The following is a 22,853-nucleotide window of genomic DNA, read 5'->3' as shown; positions in this document are numbered from 1 at the left end:
TGTTACCAGTACTTTTTAATTAAGTTAATAAACAAAAAACAAATAAAATAAATTTTTAATAAAAATACATTAACCCACTCAACTAGCCACCAAGTATGTATATCTATCCCTACAATGATTGAGACCAATCGCCATTCCTATTCGTAGGCATTATTGTGATCGTCATGATTCTCCATGGAGCATTTATGGGTGTTTTTCCATGAGAAAAACACTACATAGAATCAAATGCTTCATATAGTATGAAAAAATATTATTTCTCGATAAAGTATATGAAAAAGTGTAAAGAACTTAACGAAATACGACTTAAATAATAATATAATAAACTTACATCAGCATCCAACCACCCATTTCCGGACCAACCATACATATTGTCCTAGAAATCATCTACCCATTCACTCAGATGGAGCCTATGTTACACAAAAATCGATAGATCGTGTGAGAACACATGTGTCAGGAAGGTCAAATCTATAGAGATGTACACATCCACTAACGGTACCGGATGGTCTGAAATTTAATCATCGACGTCATCGATTGTTTCACTAAATGGTATGCTATGTGCTTTTCTAGGTTTACACCTTTTCTTTTGTGTCGTTTGCAACTAAAATTAACGATTTGCATAATAACTTAACAATAAAAGATCATTTAATTTAATTTAAATATAGAACAAGATACCTGGCCATAGACGTGTTCCATCATGGATGCCATCTTCATCATAAATATGTAAGAACCTATGACTAATAATGTATTGTTCCAAATGAAAAATATGAATAGATGAATTTGTTTGAGTTAGGAACAATCGAGCTACGAAAGCAGTAACGTCAAAAAATACATTTTCTAATCAACCAAATCATTCATTCATTACTTCCATAAGATAGTCAGAGTACCGAAAAGTGTTTCAAAATAACATCAGAGTAATAACAAAATCATAAGTGCGGAAACTCTAGTGGATGCGATGCAATCATGTCGACCATTCCCTTTGGAACCAAAAGTACCTGAAACATTTAATATAAAATCGTAAGCACAAGTCTTAGTGTGTTCCCTAAAATACCACATAACATAAATAACATACATAACATGTGAATGATGTGGTCCTCCCACTGTCTTACACTCACTCACTGTTGTAGTTCTCTTACAGTCTTCATTGCTACGGTCCTCCCATAGTCTTCCGTACGGCTTCCATTGTCGTCCCATGGTCTTTCATACAGGTGTCACGGTCCTCCCATGGTCTTTCATGCTAAAGTCACAAAGAAAGTCTAGCAACCTAAGTAATATAGTAAGAAGACTCACCTCGCATATAGTAGCTAGACACAACAACTCTTAATAAGTGAAGACTGGTACAACAAGACACCTAACCAACAATATATGAGTACCCTATTAGTCTGCACCCTAAAACCCTTAAATTGAACAAAAGTCAACATTGATAAAAGGGTCGTCAATGGTCAAAGTCAGGCCCTACTAACCCCCATGTCGTGAACACCATTTGGCCACATTGTGGCTACATCAGGACAAAATAGTTGCAAGGATGACCTGTCGCCATGTCATGGTAACCCGCCATGTCGTGGAAACTACTCAGATCCGCTTAATGCCTTAAGTTCTTAATCCTTCAAGCCACTCATTCATACTTTCCAGAAGGCTTTCTTACTCTCACTACTTAAAAAAATCATTGCTTTATAGACATGCATGAATAATGCATGTATTAAGCTCAAGTTAAGTCAAAATAATGAAAATGAGGTTAAGATCTCATGCAGGGAATCCATAACTCAATAACACTCTAGATCTGGGACAAGAGACCACAAAGGAACCTCAAGGACCCATAAAGTTGCCAACTTTATGGAATCCATAGACTCAAATCACCCCAAACATACAGGAAAATGGATAAAAACCTAGATATAGCATGATTGAACACAAAAGGTAGAGGATTGAGGACTTACAAGAGTCTAGAAACAACACAAGGTAATGAGGAAGAGATTTTCTTGCTGTAATAATGCACCAAAGACACCTTCTTCTTAAAAGGACAAAAAATCCACCATCCAATGGGACATTTGGATGCGATGGATAACTTGGTTGAGAATTGCTTTGGGATAGATTACTACTTTACACGTAGACTTGAAATGGAAGCCTCGAAAGTTGAAGAGTTGTCTTGGAAGTCCCAACCTCGGAAGTTTCATGCCTCGGAAGTCTCAAGGCTGCCTTTTCCACTTCCCAAGACTCTTTTTACCAGCTTTTATTAGTCTTTTTATTAGCATTTAAATAATCCTTTAATTGTCATATTAATTAGGTGTCTTTTGATTTCTTTAACCATTATTTTGTAAGGCTATATCAAGCCAACGTCTATCATTTGTATGTAACACTCTAAATTTTCAACCAAAATTTTTCATTTTTAAAACACATAAAAACTCATTTCACATTTCTCAAAAACCACAATTGTCTCAAATGTCAAACACAAAACCACACAATAACTGATAGTATCCCAGAATCCTCAAAAAAAGTCTCGAACAGGTGTGTACAATCAAGCCAGCGCCTTCCTGCGACCCTGAGAAGTACCTGAAACACATAACACACAACACGGTAAGCACGAAGCTTAGTGAGTTCCCCAAAATACCACATACACAAATAATAAGCCTCTCATGGCTATACCTCGGCATGGACCCTCCGGTCTCATGCGTCTCCGTGAGGACCCTCCGGTCTCACAACTCGGTGTGGACACTCCAGTCTCACAGCTTGCGTTGGACCCTCCACTCCTATATCTCAGTGAAGACCCTCCCATCTCACAACTCGGTTTGGACCCTCCGATCCTAACTCAGTAAAGCATAGAATAATATAACACATATCACAAAGACAATATGCAAAATATCACATAACTCAATATAAGCATATAGGACCCTCCGATCAATAACTCAAATAAGACCCTATGGTCACTCAGTATTACCACTCAGGTAAGTATAGTGAGAAGACTCATCTCGGAAGTAAGAAAGCAGATCTAGTACCCCACGAACATTCTCTAACACTCCTATGGTGTACATGAAATCCTAGAAACCTTGGATCTATATTTTCTCTATTATACATGCAAACTTTCTTTTTCCAAGGTTTCACCCTAACTAGCATGTGATTGGGGGTACATGTAATATAAAACTAGTAGGATGACATACCTTTTCTTGTGGTTGATTGCTTGGAGCTTCAAGAGCCTAGCACCAATAATGTGAATGCCTCAAGTGGAATCACAAATCACCAAAACAACTTGGAAGACTTTGAGAGAATATGATGCACTCTTGAAATCGGCCCACCCTGATTATCTCACACACTAGTTCCCATTTCAAGTGCCAAAGACCCCTTATCATCCACATATAGTACCAAAAAGCTAACTATACTCCCACTAGCTCTCACATATACACAGGAATCATGCTCGCTTCTCGAAAAACCAAACTCTTTGACTTTCTCATTAAAACAAAGATTCCAGCTGCGAGATGCTTGTTTCAATCCATACATGGATTTCTCATGCTTACACACTTTATCGGGGTACTTTGCATTGACAAAACCCTCTGGCTGACTCATGTAAACATCCTCAACCAACTTTCCATTAAGGAAAGTGATTTTGACATCCATTTGCCATATTTCATAATCATGAAATGCAGCAATGGCTAGCACAACCCTAATAGACTTAATTTTTGCTGCTGGTGAGAAGGTTTCATCATAGTCAACTCCTTGAGTTTGGGTGAAGCCCTTCGCAACCAGTCGCGTCTTATAATTGTGCACTTTCCGATCCATGTCGGTCTTATTCTTGAAGATTCATTTGCACCCGACTGTCTTATGACCCGGTACATTGTCAACCACGGACTGAATCTCGCTGTCCATAGCCTCTTTCTATTTAGCAGACTCAGGGCCTGCCATGGTATCCTTATAGTTGTTAGGTTCATCCAGATTTACCAGTGTACAATCACTGATAAATGTATCACCTTCCGCAATAATATGGAAACCATAATAATGCTCAGGCGGATTTCTAATTCTAGTGGAACGCCTCAGAGGTACATACTCGTCAGTTGGTTCAACATGAGTTTCTTCCTCAGGTTGATTGCTAGGGTTTGAGGTTCCTTCATCACTTGAATCCTGAAGCTCTTCAAGGTCAATTTTCCTCCCACTGTTTCCTTGGCTTATGAATTCTTTCTCTTGAAAGACTCCTCTTCTTGCCCCAAAGACCACATTTTCACTGGGTCTGTAGAGGAGGTAACCAAACGATTTTTGTGGGTAGCCGATGAAAATACATCGCTTACTTCGAGGTTCGAGCTTGCCATGAGTCTCGCGCCTCACGAAAGCCTCACAACCCCAAACTTTGATGTTGTCTAATGTGGGAGCTTTCCCAGTCTACATCTCATGAGGTGTTTTGGCAACCTTTTTAGTTGGGACTAGATTAAGGATATGGGCAGCAGTCTCTAAGGCATACCCCCAAGATGAGATTGGTAACGAAGCTCGACTCATCACGGAACGAACCATGTCCAAAAGGTTCGATTCCACCTCTCAGCCACACCATTAAGCTGTGGTGTCCTAGGAGGTGTCAGTTGTGAAACAATTCCACATTCCTTAAGATAGTCAAGGAACTCTGTACTAAGATACTCTCCACCTCGATCGGATCGAAGCATCTTAATGTTCCCGCCTAGCTGATTCTCCACTTCCTGTTTAAACTCTTTGAATTTTTCAAAGGTTTCTGACTTATGCTTGATTAAGTAAATATAGCCATATCTACTATAATCATCGTTAAAAGTCACATAGAAGGGGCTAGTATCCCTTATGGCGGTTTTGAAGGGTCCACACACATCTGTGTGTATGAGGTCCAACAAACCTTCACCCCTAACATAACTACCAATGAAGGGTGATTTTGTCATTATACCAAGTAAACAAGACTCGCAACTATCATCTGACTTTAAGTCAAATGATTCCAAGACTCCAGCCTTTTGGATGTGGCCTATGCGCTTCTTGTTAACATGTCCAAGACGACTATGCCACAAGGATGCTTTGTATAAAGGAAGAATCAATATGCAATACATTATTTCCTAAGTTGTCTACAACCGATAAATTTTCGTATACACCATCACAAGGTAATGCTTAAAACACAATTATAAAAAGCATTAATACCACCACATTCATCATCAAATGAAAAAGTAAATCACTTCTATTACAAACCGTGAAAAGAAATAATATTTCTCGCCATTTCAGCTGAGTAACAGCATCTATTCAAATTTAACATTAATCCACTACTCAGCATTAAAGAATAAACTCCAATCTTGGCGACAGGTGAAGCTTTCCTATTCCCCATGATTAACTTTATCTTCACGTGCTCCACATCCTCACTTCTTATAGGCCCTGCAAATCAGAACATATGTGAATTCCACAACCTGTATCAAGGACCCAAGAATTAGTATGTGGTGAGTCATTAGACAATATAGAGTAAATACCTACATGGTTGGGTTTTACTTTCCCATCCTTAACATCCTGCAAGTACTTTGGGCAGCTTCGCTTTCAGTGCCCCTTATCATGACAATAGAAGCATTCAGCTTCTTTAGGGTTGCCAGAGGGAGTAGCAGGACCACCTTTAGTTCCACTTGAATAGGAACCATTAAGAGACTTTCCTTTGTGACCCTTTGAAGGGGGTCTTCCTCTTTTTCCCTTTACCTTGCCCGATTGCCAGAATAGGGGCGGTGGTAGGAGTAGGAGTGGTAACAACCGACTTACCTTTGAAACCACTTTCGGAGGTCTTTAAAAGTCCTTGATGCTTGCTGAGTGTGACCTCCTCCTTGTTCATATGATAGGTCATTCGGAACTGATCATAACATGGAGGTAAGGAGTGCAATATGATGTCAATAGCCAGCTCCTCGGGGAAGTTCACATTTAACTTCAGCAAACGGTCCACAAACCTTTGCATTTTCTGCATGTGGCCCGTGATGAGTTCACCATCCTTCATTTGGGTTGTTATCATAGAAGAGATGATTTCATACCTCTCTTGACAAGTACTCTGATGGTATCTATCCATCAGGTCCATGTGCATCTCAAAAGGGTAAAATTCCTCATAGGACTTTTGGAGTTCAGCTGTCATTATAGCCAACATGATACATGCCACCTTGGTGGCATCTCTCTCATGAGTCCTAAAGTTAGCGATCTCCTGTGGAGTAACAGAAGACTCATCAATTTCCTTCAGCTCCTTGTCGAGGACATATTCCTTGTCCTCGTAACGTGTGACCATCCTGATGTTCCTGATCCAATCTTTTAAGTTGGAACCATCAAAGATGACTCTCCCACAAAGATTCATGAGATAGAAGGAGCCGGTAGGGTTTTGATGGGTTTTCAGCATTCTAACACTCCTAAGTGTACATGCAACTCTAGAAAACCTTGGATCTATGTTTGTCTAAAATACATGCAAAATACTTTTTCCAAGGTTCATAAATCTATCTAGCATACATGGGGAACTTTAAACATAAAAGATGGCTAGAATTACTTACCTTGTAGTTGATATGATTCCTTGAAAACCTTGAGAGCCTAGCACCCCAAGTGTGATGCCTCAAATGTTTCACACTATACCACATGCTTTGGAATGACTTTGAGAGTATGTAGAACACTTCTAAAAATCGGCCTAGTCCTCTTTCTTTCTAGTGTACCCGTTTTTGGTGGTTAACATGTTCTTTATATAGTGTGTTATATTTAGGGTTACACCATGTAAACCCTAATTTAACATGACTCTTCATTTCCATGACCTATGGGTTGGAATTGATGGGTTTTGAGCATTCTAACACTCCTATGGTGTACATGCAACCCTAGAAACCTTGGGTGTATGTTTGACTAAGATACATGCAAATAATTATTTTTCTAAGGTTCTTATCCTATCTAGCATGGCATGGGGAACTTGAATCAAATAAAGCTAGTAGAATTACTTACCTTGTGGTTGTAATTGATTGCTTGGAGTTTTAGAGCCTAGCACTAATAGTGTGGATGTCTCAAATGGAAATCACAAATCACCACAAACTTGGAACTTTGAGAGAATAGTAACAACCTTCTTGAAATTGGCCCTCCTATTATACTCACTACAACTAGTGTGATTTCAAGAACCAAAGCCTCCTTTATATAGTGTGGTGGATTAGTGTTACATCCATGTAAACCTGAATACCCATGTCTTATCATTTCCATGAGATCCATGGGTTAAAGCTCCATGGAGTATTCATGGACTTTCCATGCAAGCCTAGCCCGTTCCAAATAAGCATTAGCCCACACTATATAAATACAAGAGCCCATATTTAATTAGTAATACTTTTGATCTCTAAATTAGTTCTAGATTAATAATAGATCAATACTAATTAAATAATATGATTTTATATTAATATATTAGAACTTATAATATATTAATAAATCATAACTTATACTATTCTCAAAAGATTATCCATAAATTGTTCAGGTGAAGTGCAACCCAAATGGACCATGTCGGGTCGGGTCAAGTACATACCAAATATAGTTATGGACTTAGACACTATATCCAACAGGATTATCCATGGAGCATCCTATGGACCTTAGCCTAACTTGATAACCCATGGAGCCTTTAGCCCACTATACAAGTTATAGATGATTTACATAATCAACCCATATATTTAATTAGTCTTCTTTTGATCACTTAATTAATTCCAAATTAATCTATGATCAATACTAATTAAATAATACTATTAATATATTATAACTTATAATATATTAATAAACCACAAGTGTTATTTCTCTCATTTAGTCTATCCAAATGCATGATGCCATGCAACCCAAATGGACCATGCCGGGTCAGGTCAAGTACATACTAGATATAGTTATGGACTTAGACACCTTATCCAACAGTCTCCCACTTGGATAAGTCTAATAACTATAATTACAAGTATGACTTCAGGAACCGATCATCAGTCATAGCTCTTTTCAAGGTCTCTCGGAATTAAGAAGATGATGTTACGCCATTTAAGATAAGTGATCATATAATCCTCTGTTCTAGATATCAGTCGGACAAATATATGGAACAATGTCTTACTTATTGTCCAACAGTTTGTTTCCCGATTTCCGATTTGTTTAACATAGAACTTAATTGAACACATAAATTTAGTTCTGACCGGGCCCGGTACATAGGTCAAAACAAAATCATCGAGGGGCCTAGATATCCCTTCTAATCCAAGAAGGAACAAATAAACTTCGACTCATATGCTTGTTCTACTACTTGTTACATCACACACAAAGGTACGTTTAATAACAAGAAGTTACCAATGCGGTTTCGTATGATCAATGCATAACCAACTCATAGGCAACAAGACATATCACTAGGTTTGAAGACTGATATGATATTACCATCTCGCGATCAATCGAGATAAATTCCATGAAGTGATACCAGCGAGCGTGGGTTGAATCCAATACTCCGAACTTATGAGCACTCATGAGTGTTGAGGCCATGTCCAACATCTTAGACCTCTACAACCAACTCATGACAGTCTTAATTCATATCTACTTCCAACATATGACCAACTGTGGATAATTTGAATAATATGTAAAACACAACATAAATATTCTGGCACAAAAAGAAAATAATCCTAACACATAGTGTGAGCAGTGTCCCCACTAACTCAATAAGTTAAACAAGATTACTATTTATTAGTATGGTGCATGCAATCGAACTAGCTCAAGAAAGTTTTCCAAAAATACCCATAAATGTTTTCTGATATGCTTGAGATGTGAATCGCATGACAGATTAGGGCTAAGGATCTAGGTGAAATGCCATTGTATGCCTTCTATATGAGCTTGTATACTTGCATGTTAATACTGATCATTCAGTGATAGGACGGCTTGTTTAGATTATGCCTGATTCCGATTGCTCAATGCTTGAATGTTGCTTGCTTTCTGCTTTTTAGGAATTCTCATTAACTTCAGATAACTAGTAAGTGAATATGCTAAATTACATATTATTGAGACTAAATAATTTTAGAAGGTTAGGTTTTAACTCTATTGTGCAACTCTTGTTTGAGTCCAACCGTTTTAGTGTGAGACCCTTCATTCGAAGAATTATCTAGTGTTGGTGATATGTTAGTGTATTCGTAAGCTAGTTAGAGGGTGTTGGTGGGAGTTCCTTCTAAAGCTGATGGCGGAGAGTGGGGGTGGTGATTTCCCTAACCTAGGAAGAGATTTAGTGTTGAGAGCCTTGTCTTGTTGAGGGTGGCATGTATGGATAAGGGAGTGACTTAAAGGATTCAGAGCAGTCCTTGAGGAAAGTATGGATAGATGTGGAAAGTAGTATGGACCTATAATACTGGAAGCAGAGGATCCATACTTGAGTCAAAGAAAGCTGCGATGATACCGGGAATCTTGTAGAGTATGGGACTCCGTGATGTATATGTATGTATGTATTGATGGTTTGTGTGGTCTATTTTGAGTATGGTGGCCACACGAGGAGGTTCTGGAAGTGGTTTTGGTTTGGGTTTTGGAGCTGGACAACTGGATGAGCAAATACGGGAGTTCATTTCGTCTGAGATTACCCGCATCATACTTGAGCAGACTCTTGTGATCTTTGGTACGATCAAGGAGGGTATCATGGAGGTTTTGGAGGAGCGCTTGAGCTTCTTCCATTCTGAGATGGTAGCATTTATGCGAGCTCGCACGTTGACTTTCAGGGAGTTTCAGGCATGTGGGGCTCCGAATTACTTTAGGGGAAGTACCCGATCGGGAGCAGACACTAATTAGCAAATGTTGCTAATGCCTTCCGTACTAGAAGTTGTCTCAATGGGGGCAAAGGTCAGACTTGCTTATTGTTATTTGAAAGACAACTCGAGATTGGTGGGAGGAGATTGGACACACCATAAGGGATGGGGCAGCTGATTCGATGTCATGAGATGACTTTGTGACGAGATTTCGAGCTGAGTTTGCATCGGTGATTAAGGTGGAGCAGTTGGCGAGGGAGTTTTAGGACCTTCACCATACTACTGAGCGGTAGCTGAGATCACTGCTATGTTCCGCAAGAGGGCATTGTTGGTTCCACAATATGTGGCAGATGAGGAGTTGAAGAAGGTAAGGTATCATGTTATGTTGAGGGATGACATCAAGGAGTTTGTGAGTTTGTCAAGGTGTGAGACCCTGAATGATATAATTGCTAGAGCCTGGGAGCGGGAGATCAACTTGGAGCACTTCAGGAAGAGGAGGCCAAAGCAGACACAAATTACAGTGAGCCACACGAAGAGGCCCAATACTCAAGATTCACGTTTAGGAGGCCATCAGGGTCAAGACCGTTCTGCCAAGTGTGGGAGGACCCATGAGAGAGAATGTCGGGAGGCAGGTCGGGTATGTTTCAGTTGTGGTCACATGGTCCGTTTTAGTGGGACTACCCACATGGATCGGTTACGATATGTTTTCACAACAACTAGGTGGGCCACAAGAAGGTCAACTTTACGATATTGAGGGGTGGAGCAGTGAGTGCACCTGCTCCAATTACTATGAGGATCACTCACGGTCGTGAGGGCAGAGCAGAAACCCCAACAGTAAGGGGCCAAGCGTTGCAACTTCAGTCGGTAGAGGCCAAAGTTTCGTAATATGCTATCACGGGTATGTTATCTTTTCTTATTCTAGTGCCTTAATCTATAGATATGTGCTTTGAAATCATGTGCTGGTATGTGTAAACAGTATCTTGGGTTTAGTTCTTTGTTACTATCTGGTTTATATTATTAAGTATTGTTATATGTCATTTTGCATACCGCGAGTTATGAGTGGGATGCGTTTTGTCGAGCTGGATTTAGTTTGTCCGGTTGTTGTTTTGGTTCATCAGTGGAGACAATTTAGGGGCATTGTTTGGAAGATCGGTAGACAAGTTAGCAAGATTATGTCACACCCCCAAACCGAAACGGCGGAAACGTTTGAGGGTGGATGACGTCATGCGTAATATCACAACAATTGAATCATAGCGACCAAAGTAAACACAACCATTACATTGAATATATATAAAGGTATTTACATCTGTTTGATTCATATTCATATACATCAAAAGTATAACAAAAGATAAAGACGTGACTCTATAAGCTCCACCTTCTCAAAATTCTGATGAGGTACCTATCTACTGATTTCGTGAGAATACAAGCGGTTTTGAAAAGAGATTATCAACATAAAAAGCTTGTGAGTTCATAAGCATGTTTTTGAAATGAAAACCTGATAATGAATCAATGAAAAAGATTATATGCTTCCAAGAAAATCCAATATTTTCTAATGTATGAGTTTGTTATATTGATCTATAAGTACGAAAACCTTGGCTATCACCAGTATGTATAGAATGTTCTATTGGAAAACCCTGGTTACCACCAGTATGTATAGTAGTTTCATTAATTAAAATAAAACCATGTATTTTATCCCTTGGAATCCTCCAGTATAATATATAGTAGCTCTATTAATTAAAATAAAATTAATTGAGAAATCCTGTAAACAAAATGTTAGTTTATACTATTGTGAGTCGTCTAACCATGCTTTATATGACCTAGTGACCTTTATGACGTTCTTCAAATGCCGGATATATGACATTTGTCACCCCAGGCATGCCCGACTAACTGTAGCTAGCAGATCGGGTGTGGGATTGTCAGTCCCAAATAGATCTATTCCCAAATGTCACGCTCTCCCTCCAGGAGACTCTAGTTATACTATGACAGGATTTAGCCTTTACCTGGAAAGGTACAAATGAAGAGTTGTCTCACAATCATGTATTAACTAGTTTACATAAAGTTCTATATTGTTCTTTTGTATTTAAATCTGTTTATTTACTTTATAGAGTAATAATTATACTTAAATAATTATGTATTAAAGTATCCTTATTACCCGAGAATATCATAAACTAAGTCTATCATAGTTTATATGTTTAACAATTCTGAATTTGTAATACTGTATATCAAAATCCCCAAACTATACCTATTATAGTTTGCATGAATATTATGTATTTGGTTAATGAATTAATCTGAAAACTATGCAATTAGGCGGTAAGTTAAGAAACGTCCCTTATGCTCAGCATAATACAAAATGGATGAAATATCGAAATATTTTATAAAACGTGGAAAAACGTATAGAAGTATCAATTGCATCAGTTTTAATTGTGTTGAAATCATTTTGTATAAATTCACAAAACCATTTTAAAAAATTCTCAAAATATTTTTCTGAGTCTTAAACATAAGGTAGACGCTGCGAAAAATAAGAAATAATATTTTCACATTCCTTAAAGTGGTTTTATAATTTATTGGAGCTAAATAAAAAGAAAATTAAAAACCATACTAAACACTAACAACAATCGATGACACTTCATGACAGATGCTTATTAACTTAAATGATCATCCACGAATATTTGTAGAATTTATTTACTAGTGTAAGTATTTTATATGCTTTAACACTCAATTTTCTTATTATTTTCATGTAAAAATAAAGAAAATATAGATTGAGATGAAAATTTCCAGAATGCATCTTCAAACAATTTAATAACAATAAAAAATCGTTTTGTTATTTTTGATGTCGAAAAACATGCCTAAAGGCTCAAACAATTATAGAGAAAACTTGGTTCTTGTGATTTTGGTAAAGATTATTGATGTTACTTTGAGAATTTTTGCAACATGTTCCAAAGACTATTGAATCAAGATCTTTTTGTAACTCTTAATACATGATGTTAATTGCTCAATTTTATTTTTCCTAGATTTTTAGTGAGGAATAAGACCTTTGACCATGCAATACAAAAGTAGTATTCACAAAAAGGTGTTGTTTGAGCAATAGTTTTGTAAACATTGCTAAAAATCAAATATTGGAATTTTCCAGTGAGGTCCGGTGGGTTTGAAAGCTAACTAAAAATATTATATTTCAGAAAAAGAATCTCGAATTTTGGTTAAGAAATGAGTGAGATATGACAGTTTAAAGTCAGATAAAGAAATCTGGCAGATTGCATGCATGATGATTCGTTAGAAAAGTGAGTTTTCATCATTTCTTTGACTAAATCTTTTGAAATATTTTAAAGATATCATGATCCATGCCTGTTATGGTCATGTTTCTAAAGATCAAATAGATTTAAAAATCATAATTTACATACATGCATTAAAATACAAAAATCTTATTTCTCAAGAACTCTTAAAAATGAGTTTGATATTTTGATCCTTAAAATCGATTTTTGCACTAAGATCATGAACATGAAACCTGTTTAACATACATGCATGGTGTTAAAACACATCCATTATGTTCTAAAAAACAATTTAACAAAAAGAAAACAAGTTTGAAGAAGATGAAGAAGGAGAAGAAGGAGAGAGTGCAAGAAAATAGCAAAACTTGAAGGAAAAGTGAAGTAGAATGAAAGAAAATTCGGAATTACCTTCAAGATCAGGGGCGGAGGGAGTAGTGGGGCTAGTGGGTGTTTTTCCCCCCTAACTCTTTAGGTATAAATGTATTACAAATCCACTATCAATAATATGCTCCATTTCTTCCACTTTTATAAATTCTCATTTCTATAAAATGCATATTTATTGAATTTTGGTTATAAAAACCCTTGGTTTTTAAAATATAAAACAAGGTTAAATGTTAATGACTTCAATTTTTATTTTCCTTGATTATATTTCCTTGAATTTAGTTATTTTAAATTGATCTTGTAAGGTTCATAATTATTGTAATTGAATTTTAGAGGTCAATTTAATAAATTTAGGTTTTTAGGGCATTTAGGATTTTTTGAGAGTTTGTAAATATTTGGATATCAAAATAAATTGAATTATTTGAGATTTCAATTTATGTTAGAGTTTCATAACTCTTTTCTAGTTAAAAATAATGTTTGTAATTTATTTTATCGATTTATTGGCATTCTATGTAGTGGTTTCGAGATTCACACGAAATTGAAGAATCAAGTATACTAGTCTTAGTTTTCAACTTTGACTTAAGTTCCGGCGAGACTCGGACCTAATTTTCTACTACTAGGTAAAATGCATGATGTGTGTATATGATTAATGAAAAGGTGTTCGGGTCAAAGAGAAACCCGAATATGGATAGTCACTACAGTTAAGTAGTTGTAGAATTCACATATCAATGTGAAATCTAAGTACACTATCCATTGTTTCTAATTGTTTCCAAGTTTCTATTAGGTTATAACTTAGCTTCTAGTTACTAAGTATAGTATGTGTCGTGCCTACACGTGCAACTAAGTTTATCAAATCTAGAACTAACTCGAATTTTGACGGTTGTCACAGTCTCCCCCGGTTGAAAGAATATCGTCCCGAAATTCAATTTGTGACGTATTCTATTAGAACTCAGTTGAATACAACTATATAGCTGGAGAGATGGTGACTTGAAAAGTTCTTTGATTATTTTGGGTTAAGTCCTCAAGGGAAGAGCCCAACTTAAGTTAATCCTTAAGTTGCATTCTAAATTAGCACTAAGTGTAAATTCGCCGCCAAATAATGAAGAGATTAGGAACAATTTGTTCACTTCCGGGTTGGCTACTACATATGGAAAAGATATATTCTGAAATAAGAAGGGGTAGCATGAATGAAAGGGAAGAGATCTAGGTTAAGTTCCTAAAATACGTACTAAGGGTAGGCAACGAAGTTTTGGTACATCTCAAATGTAAAGGCTATTTAATGTCTTCTACAAAATAACTTACGAAATAATTGAGGATCTCCGAGGCTATAATTACTACTATGGTTACTCTTACAATAACAGAACTATAATCGAAGAGTATATATAATTAGAGAGTCATTGTTTCTAATGAAGGCGGTGAAAGTTTATGATATTTTAAATCACATTGTGTATAAAGCATTTTAAGTGTTTAGAAGTGATAAAAATCTCACTGTTATCAAAATGTGTGTTTAGAAATGATAATTAATCTCACTATTATCAAAATGTGTAACAATTCCAAGATAATGAAGATACATGTGTGGCGATCAAACGAAGTAGTAAAATAATATAAAGATTAATTAATGTTACAGGTTTAAGTCATCAATAAGGGAATTTATACATAAATATTTTGATTACTCTTTTGAAAAATTGTCTAATTGTTTAAGTCAGGACAAATTCAAGCTTACGAGTCAGAACATTTATGAAAACAAGGATGAGGGTTTAGGAACTCACTGAATATGACAAAGTAGAATGCTATTATAAGAAAAGTGTAAAAATATCAATCATTGAAAATGATGCATTCTTAATTTAGTGTTTCTACAAAAAGAATCATTTAGAGAATAGATAATAGTAAAATTCAAGACTTTTGATGTATTTAAAGAAAAGAAGAAACATAAGAAAACATATCATTCACATATATTTTTCCGGATATAGAAAAATCATAAGAACAATGGTATTCATCTTGTGTATTAATTGTAAGGAAAATACAATGAAAATTGCACTTTAAATCAAGTTTCTGAATTTAGTACGAAGAGCAAATGTAAATAAGGATTACTTGTTTACAGTAGATTTCATAATAAAAGTAAAATGTATGTCATAAAAGGCATAATTGAATATATCAAAGTTGACTAAATCAAAATTATGTCTCATGACTATACACATATTAATCGCTCAAAACGAAAGGGTAGACTTCTAGTTTGTATGTGTACGAACATCATACCAAGAGAAGCAAAATAGAAAGAAACAAAGTTAGACAATGAATTATGTTATTATTATAGGCGTGCGAGATCTAAAATCAGAAGGAGAGGGAGAAATCAAGTTCGGGGGAAAGAAAAGGAAAGTAGCAACATTGATTGCTATTGTTAAAATTTTAAGAACAATACATATAGGTAGATAAAAAAAATATGAGTTGAGAAATACTTCAAAATTCAATCCTTAATGTATTTTGATGATTAGATATAAATGTGGAAGTTTTAAAGTGTTTGATAAGGATTGCTTAAAATTCATAAGTTATTTATTAAGTTAAACCCCATTTGTGAAAAAGAAGCCCTGCAAATGGCAATTGAAAATCTGACAATTTTGACTTTTTAGGCTGAAGTGCAACAATGGTTAAAATGGATAAGGTAAAGATTTAATATATTTAGAAGAATAATTATTCATTGTTGAGAGTGTATCACTGGAAATTTAAAAGTGAACACTAAGTTTTCAAATGCTACAAATTTTAAAAACATTATAGATTATAAAACTATATTAAAGCAAAGTACGCAAATAAGGTATGTTTTGAAATACAAGCATTAGAGATGTCTTATAAACATGTGTGAAGTAGAAAGTTGTGAAAATATCATGTTGGGATTCAAGAAAACACGTTTAAGTAAGGTACAATGCCTAAATGAGAAAGTAGTCAAAAGACTTAAAACAAAAGTGGTTTGAAGATCCGATGAAGCTTTTACACATAATATGAACTTTAACGTCATATGTTTAAGTTTTATAGCATAGAGTTTAAACACCTTTATAAAAGAAAATGTTTCTAAGTTTTTTGAAAACGTACGAAAATGGTAATCAAGGTTTAAAATGGTTTATATGCCCTTAAAATCACATCTATCCATTGAAATGGATTTGAAATGAAACTGAAATAGCAAGGTTAAAACCAATATTGGTTAAATTGAGTTTTGAAGAAAAGTGTTAAGTTAAAGCAAGTCGTCAAAAGATTTTTAGCGAGCATATGGCTTACATTGTTAGGAAAGGTCTAGTAAGTTGTATGAAGTGGTTATAAAATATTTTATCGATGATAAATAAAACCGATGAAGCGAAATAACTTTTTGATGGAAGATTAAGAAGTAAGGAATAAGTATGTTAGTGTAGCTGATCGTACCTAAATGCTAAGGCAAGTACAAGGCGAGTATAAGGCGAGTACCGATGTCTTTTTCCCAAAGATAAAGGACAAGAAAAATTGTTTGAAAAACTTTTTATGGTGTCAATGCAGTTTACGACCTTTTATAGAGGTCAAAGGGACATCATATGTTAAGTTTTAAGCTCAAGGTGGAAACAACGTAGAGCTAAATCGTAGCGTAGTAATAAGGTCTCACGTGTGGGTGAAACCTCCGTGTCTCCTCGTGAGTCGAATCCGGAATGCCCGCCAATGGTATCCAAGTGATTACTTAGTGGCGACTCATCTACCTCCTTACGCGATGCTCCAATTATCATTTGTTTTGGTATCAAAACGCTTTTTCCTAGTTGTAACTCTAGTACGAAGACGATGAAGATGTATTTAGGAATAATTGGTATATGTTTTGACTTAAGATTATTACTAGTGTATATCTAGCTACTAACCTTACATCTAAAGTCAATAGCTACCGAGGAAAACCCATTCTCAGTAGTAAGTGCATTGCTCCTAGAGTGGCTAGTGATATAACCTAGGTGGTTAACTTGGCACTTGATAAGGGTTAAGAGTATTTCTAAATAAAGGCGTTGTTATAAAAGTGCACTTAGTTTCTAAGTGTATCTAGATGAATGCCTATAATATGCAATGCCCGTACGCACACCGAAAAAATTTGTTTTTCAAAAGTTTACATAAATACATTTACATAAATACGATATCAATATACAATAACAGAACAGAACATAATAAGGTGCTTTAGCATGGAACAAGTTCAGGATCTAACTATACCAATGAATCATGACGCATCGTGATAGTTATATTGGGTATACATCATCATAGTAATGTGGATGTTCGCGACTTGCACTCATGCAGAGGTCGCGTGTAGTTCCTAGAATCTCTTGACAAGGGAGTGTTTAGCATAGGATCTAGCCATCACATTATGCCATAACCCTCAATTAAGGAAAAATAGTACTAAAATTAGTCACTTATTACAAATACTACAGTACTTACACTGTCAATACGACAATTACAGAAGGATATAAAATTCCAGTGTGCATATTATTAATACCTTTACCATGTGTCATATTCACATAATCGACGAGGTAAGTTAGACTTAATTAATAATAGTCGTACAGGCGGGTCTTGGTAGAAGGCTACTTTCAAAACAGTCGGGTCTTGGTAGAAGGCTACTTCTAAAAAGTTAGGACCATAATGCTAATCTTATGATTCCTTAATATATACACCATAGGATACATATATACCAATAGGTTCCGACAGCTAATAGGATGTGTGCTCCCCGCTTCATTTCCTGTCCTCGTTTGTTTGTGGGCTTGGAACAGATTCACCCAATCTATTATCTACCCGATTCTATATATATTTATGCTTAGTATACATTAAGTCATCATAAGGGTACCAAATATGGATCAGGTTATAGGACACAGAGTCAACACACAACTTTTCTAGTACAACGCATACTTTTCAAACTCAGTACTTTTGGTATACAAAACTAGAAATTTCCTAGATAAGGCCTTAATCCATTTTATTAAGCCAGTATACACTTAAAGACTTTAGGTGAGTAACTCTATAACACCTTAGTTTATCCACCATGTTTATATATAAAACTAATACCCAATGGATAGTTAAATGTGTGTTTTCCACCTTACTTCCTGTCCTCGTTGGGTTGTGGACTTAGGGTAGATTCACCCAATTAACTTTCTACCCGATATCAGATTATATATAGTAGTATAAACAAAGCTTTTATAAAAGTAGTCACTGTAGTCAATATTTTACTATAAGAAATATAGGTTTTCTTAAAAGAACTTTTCGTTAGATATAAAGGAACCATTACAAATAATTCCATGAGTAACAAGTGATTACACCAGGGTTATATATGACAACGATCTAGTAACCAATGGAATGTGTACAATCCGTCTTACTTTCTGTTCCCTGTTGGCTTGTGAGCTTAGGGCAGATGCGCACAATCGATTGTTTACTTACTCTGAGTATATATATAACTTGTACCCACTTAGTACGCATAGAAAGGCTTGTAGTGTCATTTTACTTAACTTCCATTCAAGTAGGAAATATATGATTTTCTAGAAGAACATGCGAACTTTCAAAATAGAACTTACAGCTTACATCACTTGTACATATACATTTTCAACCACATTTTACAGCTTACTCACATCACTAAAATCTTATGAACTCACCAGCTTAATTGCTGATCAACTCTTTCAAATAACTTGTATTCTCAGGAGACTATTCGACAGGTGCTCGTGCTGGGAATTAAGAAGATGGAGCATTATAGCTTCAAGTCTTGTTTTGTTTATTTGTTTATGACTTCTATGTTTTGTGAACACACACATTGTAAACACTTTCTTTCTAAATGAAATGGTTGTTCATTACTTGCTTACCATATACATATCTCGTGATACTAAACATGACGTCCTCCACCCCTGAACGTTTCCGCCGTTCCGGTTTTGGGGTGTGACATTTATAAAATCTCATTTCTATAAAATGCACATTTATTGAACTTTGGTTATAAAATCCCTTGGTTTTTAAAATATAAAACAAGGTTAAATGTTAATGACTTCAATTTTTATTTTCCTTGATTATATTTTCTTGAATTTAGTAATTTTAAATTGATCTTGTAAGGTTCATAATTATTTTAATTGAATTTTAGAAGTCAATTTAATAAATTTAGGTTTTTAGGGCATTTAGGGTTTTTTGAGAGTTTGTAAATATTTGGATACCAAAATAAATTGAATTATTTGAGATTTCAATTTATGTTAGAGTTTCATAACTCTTTTCTAGCTAAAAATAATGTTTGTAATTTATTTTATCGGTTTATTGGCATTCTATGTAGTGGTTTCGAGATTCACACGAAATTGAAGAATCAAGTATACTAGTCTTAGTTTCCAACTTTGACTTAAGTTCCGGCGAGACTCGGACCTAATTTTCTACTACTAGGTAAAATGCATGATGTGTGTATATGATTCATGAAAAGGTGTTCGGGTCAAAGAGAAACCCGAATATGGATAGTCACTACAGTTAAGTAGTTGTAGAATTCACATATCAATGTGAAATCTAAGTACACTATCCATTGTTTCTAATTGTTTCCAAGTTTCTATTAGGTTATAACTTAGCTTCTAGTTACTAAGTCTAGTATGTGTCGTGCCTACACGTGCAACTAAGTTTATCAAATCTAGAACTAACTCGAATTTTGACGGTTGACACACAGGCACACCATGCAGACAGACTATCTCTTGGATGTAGATTCGTGTAAGTCTCTCCATCTTGGATGTTTCTTTGATTGGCAGGAAGTGGGAGGATTTAGTCAATCGATCATCAATTACCCAGATGGCATCGTACCCACTCGGAGACTTGGGAAACTTAGGATGAAATCCATCGTAACCCTTTCCCACTTCCACTTAGGTATTTCTGGCTGCTGAAGTAGACCTGAGGGCTTTTGTTATTCCACCTTCACCTTGGCACAAGTTAGACACTTTCCCACGAATGTAGCGATCTCTGCTTTCATGTTTGGCCACCAATAGAGCTTTTTGAGATCCAGGTACATCTTATCCGAACCTTGGTGAACGGAGTATCTAGTCTTGTGAGCTTCGTTCATGACAACCTCCCTGTAACCGCTGAACTTTGGGGTCCAGATCCGGTTCATGAAATAGTAAATTTCATCTCCTCTGATCTCCAAGTTCTTTTCCATTCCCCTCAAGGCTTCATCTGACATGTTCTCTGGTTTTAAGGATTCCAGTTGAGCCTCTCTGATTTGAGTGGACATATGGGAATTGATGGTCATTGTTAGTGCCTTCACTTTACGACCTGAATATTCCTTCCGGCTGAGGGCATCTCCTACCACATTGGCCTTGCTGGGATGGTAGCGTATTTCACACTCATAATCACTGAGTAGCTCTACCCACCGCCGTTGTCTCATGTTCAACTCTTTCTGATCAAAGATATGTTGTAGGCTCTTATGGTTGGTGAAGACAGTACACTTGGTTCCATATAGATAATGTCTCCAAATATTTAACAAAAAAACCACTGCTCCGAACTCCAAATCATGAGTTGTATAATTGACTTCGTGTGTTTTCAGTTGTCTCGAGGCATATGCAATAACCTTTCCTCGCTGCATAAGCACACAACCTAGGCCCTGATTGGATGCATCACAATAGACAACAAAGTCCTCCGTCCTTTCAGGCACAGACAAGATAGGTGCGCTGCATAGGGCCTGCTTCAATGTTTGGAATGCAGTGTCTTACTTTTATCCCCAACTAAAGGGTACACCTTTCTGAGTCAGGGTGGTTAAAGGCTTAGCAATCCTGGAGAAATTCTAGATAAACCTGCGATAGTAGCCAGCAAGAGCTAAGAATTGACCGATTTCCGTGGGCGTCTTCGGTGCTGACCAATTCTCAATCGCCTTGATTTTGGAAGGGTTCATGTGTATGCCTTCCTCGCTAACCACGTGACTAAGGAAAGTTACTTTTCTGATCCATAATTCACACTTAGAGAGTTTTGCGTATAGTTTCTCCGCCCTTAAAGTTTCTAGCACTAGCCTCAAGTATTGTCTGTGATATTCCTCACTCCGAGAGTAGACAAGTATATCATCAATGAATACTATCACGAACTTGTCTAAGAAAGGGCGGCACACCCGATTCATTAGATCCATGAATATTGCGGGTGCGATGGTTAGACCAAAGGGCATAACTACAAACTTGTAGTGGCCATACCGAGTCCGAAATGTTGTCTTGGGAACATCACCTTCATGGACTCGCAACTGATGGTACCCTGATCTCAGGTCTATTTTTGAGAAATATCTGGCTCCTTGGAGTTTATCGAAGAGGTTGTTGATTCTGGGTAGGGGATAATGGTTTTTGATGGTAAGCTTGTTTAGTTCTCGATAATCTATGCACATTTGAAAGGATCCATCTTTCTTTTTCACAAACAAGAACGGGGCTCCCCAGGGTGAGGAACTTGGTCTGATGAATCCCTTGCTGGGTAGTTCATTGAGCTGGCTAGATAACTCTTGCATTTCTGTCGGCACTAGACGGTATGGGGATTTAGCTACATGAGTAGCTCCAGGGATTAAGTCGATACGGAACTCGACTTGGCGCTTGGGAGGGATTCTGGGAAGATCTTCGGGGAAGACATCAGGAAAGTTGCAGACTTCGGGGATGCTCTCAAGGTCTTTAACTTCCTGCTTCTCATTAATGAAATGGGCTAGGAATGCATGGCACTCCTTTCGCATATATTTCTGGGCTTTGATGCATGAAATGATACGAAGGTTTGAGCTAGGTTTATCACCATAGACTATGAGGGCTTCGCCCAAGGGCAGATTGAGGCGAATGGATTTTTCATAACAAAGGATATCAACATGATTGGGGCTCAACCAATCCATTCCGATGATGACATTTAAGTTTTTTATGGAAACTGGCATAAGGTTGATTGGAACGGAATGGTCGTTTAGGGTAAGGGTACAGCCGATGAATACGTCGTTAGTGCTCTTTTTCTTTCTGTTATCCATCTCAATGGTAAATGTTCCGGTTAAAGGTTGGGATTTATGCTTGAGAAGATGCTTGAATGCATAACTAACAAAACTTCTCTCTACACCAGAATCGAAAAGAATGCATGCATAGGAGTTGTCGAGAAGGAACGTACTCTTAACTATGGTGGGATCAGAAACTGCCTCCTCCTGGCCCATCGCTAGCGCTCTCCCTGTGTTTCCAGTTGTTGTTGTTGCCATGGGACAATTCCTCTTGAAGTGACCAATCTCCCCACACCCATAACAGGCTTGACCAATGCCCGCTCGAGGAGCCTGGTTGGTTGGTTGGGCTCGTGTCATGCAAAATCTAGCTTCTTGTCCTTTCTTACCATAGCTATTGTATTTCAAATCACGGCAGGGTCCGTGATGATGAAAGTTGCACTTATCAGACCTTGTAAGAGTACCAACATATCTACTGGCAGGTGTTTGAGCAGCAGGAACAGCGGCAGTAGTGGTAGCAGCATGAACTGCTACTACTTGTTGTTTCTTGGAGGGCTCCTGCAAAGACTGGCCCTTATGCTGGTTCCAAAAAATTTCTTCCCACCA

Source organism: Lactuca serriola, chromosome 1, assembly GCF_051521515.1.
Source record: "Lactuca serriola cultivar US96UC23 chromosome 1, Lser_US96UC23_V15, whole genome shotgun sequence".
NCBI lineage: Eukaryota > Viridiplantae > Streptophyta > Magnoliopsida > Asterales > Asteraceae > Lactuca > Lactuca serriola.
Note: the sequence above shows the minus strand (reverse complement) of the source record.